This window comes from Bombyx mori, chromosome W, assembly GCF_030269925.1.
Source record: "Bombyx mori chromosome W, ASM3026992v2".
Taxonomy (NCBI): Eukaryota; Metazoa; Arthropoda; class Insecta; order Lepidoptera; family Bombycidae; genus Bombyx; species Bombyx mori.
The window spans coordinates 2,639,393-2,644,592 of record NC_085135.1 but is presented as its reverse complement, the minus strand read 5'-3'; the positions used below and the strand labels follow the sequence as shown (position 1 = coordinate 2,644,592).

General features: G+C 45.8%; 1 long non-coding RNA gene across 1 annotated transcript; it reads right to left on the bottom strand.

Moving 5' to 3' along the window:
- Positions 1–344: 344 nt before the first annotated feature.
- On the bottom strand, positions 345–1,057 carry LOC134201667 (uncharacterized). Its single transcript, XR_009977005.1, has 2 exons — positions 701–1,057; positions 345–452 (listed from the first exon to the last, which is right to left on the bottom strand). It is a non-coding gene; the product is annotated as an uncharacterized LOC134201667 (long non-coding RNA).
- Between the last annotated feature and the right edge of the window lie 4,143 nt (positions 1,058–5,200).

Here is a 5,200-nt window from a genome sequence, read left to right as displayed (position 1 = left end):
ACCCTTCATTTTGTGATATTTATCAAAACAACATTTCATCATTTAAAATAATAATCAAAACCACCGTCTTAATATTACTAAAAGTCGTCAACCACGACACGGCCATTCTGTCACTTTGACGTTTGTGTATCGTTGATATTCCGAACTATTGACCCGGATGCGACATATATTACATATTTAAAAAAAAAACACAGGCAGTTGAGCACACGAATTTGTAGGGCGTGGTTGTACGGCCGATCTGACTCTCCCTCTGTAGGTTACCCTCCTGAATTCCGGCAGCCAACGGACGTGGGTTGACCCGCTGAAGCAGCACGTCTGGACTCCTGGAGGTTTCCTGGGCTGGCTAGATCACCAGGGTACGGGTTACTGGGTGGAGATGACCTTTTCAGCACACGCAGTTATCGGGTGAAGCAATAAGCAAGAAGCGTGAAAAAAACAGCTAGGCATGAACCCTGGAAGCGATAAGACCAATTTCACAAACTGGTTTATCTACCTTCCGATCTGGTTGACCAACGAGAACTCGAGCAAGGTACCCACATCTTGTGGCGAGATTATCGTGGTAGTGGTCAACCAGAACGGAGTAAATGCACAATAAAAAAATTAAAGCAATAAAACAAGTGAAGTATAGCTGTGCATGATTAGCAAAAAATAAAAAAGAAGTAATGCGTTAAAAAATAATAATATGCCATTTCCAACTCACCCTAAAAGCGGGGTCGAATCCGTTTATTTTAATCGTGTTAATATTAAACAGCACACGATATTGCTGTACTAAATTTTTTTTTTAAATAAATTATTTGTAGGTAAGTCGTCTAGGTTTGAAAACGAACTTTAACTGAACTCGAATACAAACGTAAGACTAATAAGGAAGTCTAGTGACGACTGCCGGCGGCTGCGCAGTGTCTGCGCCAGCCGAACCTACGTCTCGGGGGGAGGTGGGAACTATTGTTCTCACCTCAGCGGTACAGTCGATAAAATAACTGCTTTGAACATAAATACTTTTGTTTTAAGGTTTTTTTTTATCTTTTTATTTTGCAGACGATTTCAGTTGTAACATTACGTTACAACCTACGGAAGCGGGAAGCAATCGACCCCCAAATCGACCACTTGTATGTGGACATGTTGAAGAATTAAAAACAAATTATAATTAAACGAACAATCTAAAAGTTTTCTGCTTTTGGTTTTGGTCGGGTTGAGTACTTGAAGCAAGTGTTTTGGTCATTTCCGTATTTTTCACTTATTTTTCGGGTGTTTTATTGAGTTTTATTCCCTATTGATTATCTAATTATTAGTTTTGTGTGTTTATATAAGTGTGTTGCCTTATTTGTATTATAATATAGTAGTTTAGTGTAAATAGAATTATGAACGGCGTCAACCCCCCGATTCCGAGGGAGGTTATAATATCCTGGATCCATCTAACTCTCCAATCCCAATGGACACGGAGGTGATCCATCGTTATAGGAAACGACAAACTCCTCCAAATTCAGATTATCCCTCTTTACCTCCAAAGAAAAATACAATCGCACAAGCAGCCGGATCTGTTCAGTCTGTGTATATTTTAGCAGAATATGAGGGTAACAGAAAACGATATTTGGATCAGGATGTTGCTCCTTTTTTGATCCATGTAAGCAAAGTTGCGACTCTTCGTCTAGTGCTACACTTCGCCCAATTAAGTTTGGTCCAAAGGCCTTTCCAGTTTCACCAGGACAGATGGGCGAGCAAAGGCTCAGCCAGGAGGGGTGGGATTTGCTAACAACTGCCCGAGCGCCCCCGAAGGAGACCTAACAATTCAAGAGCAATTGCTTCGCGAATGAATCTACTACCGGATCGGAATCGCGACCCCCTGAGAAGATCCGGCGAGAAACTCAGCTGGCTGATGTATGGGTTAGGTTGCACGTCGACCTCTTTGTCGAGTTCGACGAGTACGGTTACCAGGGTCCCTAAGCCTACTCCTAGTGTTAGAGCTGAAGACGTCTAATGCAAAGGTTATTGGATCTGATGGATCCGTAAGGACGTGTCTAGGGCGTCGACGGTGACTTGCTCCTGCATGATCAGGATTCGGGGAGTAGTCAGCGGCGGCAACGATAAGGCGATTATCATGACGCATAGCCTTATCGAAGTACCGTTCCGATGCTGGCTTCATGTATTTCTGGATTGATTCGAGACCCAGGTCGTCGTGTAGGTCAACGTTCCTCACGAACCACAGAGCTCCGATGGCTAACCTGAAAAAGCGGGATTGTAGGGATTGGAGGGTGTCTATGTGTGTGCGGGCCGCGTGAGCGAACATCACACTCGCGTAAGTCATGACGGGCCTTATGCGAGTTTTGTAAAGTGTCACCTTGTTCCGAAGGGACATTTTACTCCGCTTACAGATCATGGGATAGAGTCTGTCGAGAATAAATGAGGCACGGTCGTGGACTGTTTTTATATGCGGGCGGAATGTCATGGATGCATCCAGGGTGACTCCCAGGTACTTGACCTTTCTGGCCCAGGGTATAGGTTGGCCGAAGAGGGCGATCGAGGGTATTTCTCTTCCTAATGCGGGAGGAAATAAGCGTTGAGTTTCCCCTTTGAAATAACACTGCTGTGCTTTTCGCTGGGTTGATGTATATGCGCCATTTTCGGTTCCACTCTCCAAGGGTCAACGTTGCGCTTTGGAGCCTACTCGCGATTAGGGACTTATTTCTACTTGGGTAGTAAACGGTTGTGTCGTCAGCAAATAAGGCTAGCTGGGTCGGCGGCGACCGGGGAATATCGTTAGTAAATAAACTAAATAGGAGCGGAGAGAGAACAGAGCCTTGGGGGCGCCAGCCGTGAGTGAACGCGGGGAGGAGCGGGTTCCCTCTACTCGATATCGAAAAGAGCGGTTCGACAAGAAGTCCCGTATGATGAGCACGAGACTGTCCGGCACGCCCATGTTGAATAGTTTGAAAATCAAACCGTTGTGCCAGGCTTTGTCGAACACTTTTGCGACGTCGAAGAAGAGGGCTCCCGTGTAGATTGGTTTTGGTCGGTTAATCCCTATGAGAATGTACTCCGTGAGGCGGTGGACCTGTTGTACGCATGAGTAATTTGCACGGAATCCGAATTGTTCATCTATGGGTATGCCCTTGAATGAGACGAAGTCTCTGAGGTGTTTGTAGAGCAGACTCTCATACAGTTTGCGTAGAGACATGAGGAGGCTAATCGGGCGGTATCTCGTCGGATTATTTTTTGGTTTACCGGGTTTGTGTATGCCGATAACGTCCGCTTCTTTCCACACCGCGCGAAAGATACACTTCGCCATAGCGGCATTGAAAATAGATGCCAACATCACGATGAGTTTGACGGGTAGAAGTTTAATAACGCGGTTAGATATACCGTTGAAACCGGGAGCCTTGCGAGGACGTAGGTCATTGATCAGGTCTTTAACTTCCATTGGGGTGACGGGTGGTAACGCGTCCGAGGGTGGCAAGGAGGCTCTACGTTCTACCTCACTGTCTACTAATTACACATGAACAGGGTCCGCGGATTGAATGCTGGGCGTGCACTGGGTTTGCAATGTATCGGCCAGCAGCTCTGCTTTTTCGGCGAGTCGTCCTGAAGGGCCTACGAGGGGGGGCATAGTTACTACCGTATCCGATTTGAGAGTACGAGCTAAGCGGTAGTAAGACCTTTGAGAGGGCGCGAGTCCTTCTAAGAAATCAGACCATCTGGCACCTCGGATTTCGGCGATGCGAGACTTTACGTCGCGTTGTAGGGCACGCATTCGAATACGATTTTCCACGGTAGGATACCTATCGTATGCGCGGGTCGAGGCGTTCTTAGCTCTAAGGAGTTCCCTAATATCGTCGGGCAATTTGAAGCGGTGAAGGAAGTCCTCCGCTACAACTTGCTTCGATGACCTATCTAATGTCGAGGTGATGTGTGACGTTACGATATCTATGGCTTCAGCGGTATCCTGTGGAGACTGGGTAGAGTCCGGGCTAAGCGGGAGCGATGGTGGATCAGATTCAGCCAGGCTGATGCCCATCGTGTGCCAATCCACCACAGTCCTCGTGACGGGAACGGAATCGGGAGCGCGACCGAGCTTCATAACGACGGGACGGTGGTCTGGATTTAGCTCTGATACTACTTCGATCGAGTGTAAGCGCAGAGTTACGTTTTTTAATAACGCTATGTCGAGTATATCCGAGCGATGCGCGATATTTAGCGGGTAGTGAGTCGGGATTAGCGGAGCGACGATATCGAAGGCGAGATCATCGACTAACGCGTCGAGCCGCCTGTCATTAGGGGTTGTGGTGTGTGAGTTCCACCTGATGTGTTTACAATTTAGGTCGTCCGCCAGAATGACAGAGCTCCCCATGCCGAGCAGCGCCTCGATATCACTGCTTAGAACGATCTTATCCGGTGGAAGATAGTTCAGACATATATTTTACCAACTAATCAATACAATAATTGCTGCAGGTTTGGACATGTTGCTACGCAATGCCTGTCAAAAGCGCGTTGTTTTACCTGTGCGAAACCTCACTCTGGTATTGACTGTAATAGTTTATCTCCAATACCTACCTGTTTGTTTTGCTCTGGTAACCATAAAGCCATTTATACATCTTGCCCTGAACATTCTAGACAGAAATCCATCAAACTGGTGATGTCAAAAGAAAATATCTCATACAACGAAGCATCAGTCAGGTTTCCTCAAGTTAGAAGATCTTTTGCAGATATTTCTCGTACGTCTCCCTCCCTTTTACCCACTCAATCTTCCCAAACCCTAACCCAATCTTCTCCCCACACCCAAGCCATATCCAATTCAGTCTTGTACCGTCGCACTTACTGTAACCAAAAATCTCCTCCAGCTCCGACATCCAGTCCAGGTTATGATAGGCAAGCTCATCAAGCTATCATTAGTACTCCCCTTCTACTCTCTCTAATGGGAGTGCCTATCCTTCAGATAATGTATCTGCCAATGATAATCTCCTAGAACTCTTACTTTCTACAATTTTAAATATATTTTCCCGTTTTGGGGACTTAGAACTACTGAACAATGTCGTATCTAAACTTACTGAGCTTACTAAAATTATTAAAAATGGCCAAATTCCTACAATGGAATTGACACAGCATTCGTCACAAGAAGACTGATATCATCACTCTTATTAATAAATACAAACCTTCTATCTTTGCTGTCCAGGAGACATGGCTTAAGCCCGTATCCAACTTTAGGATC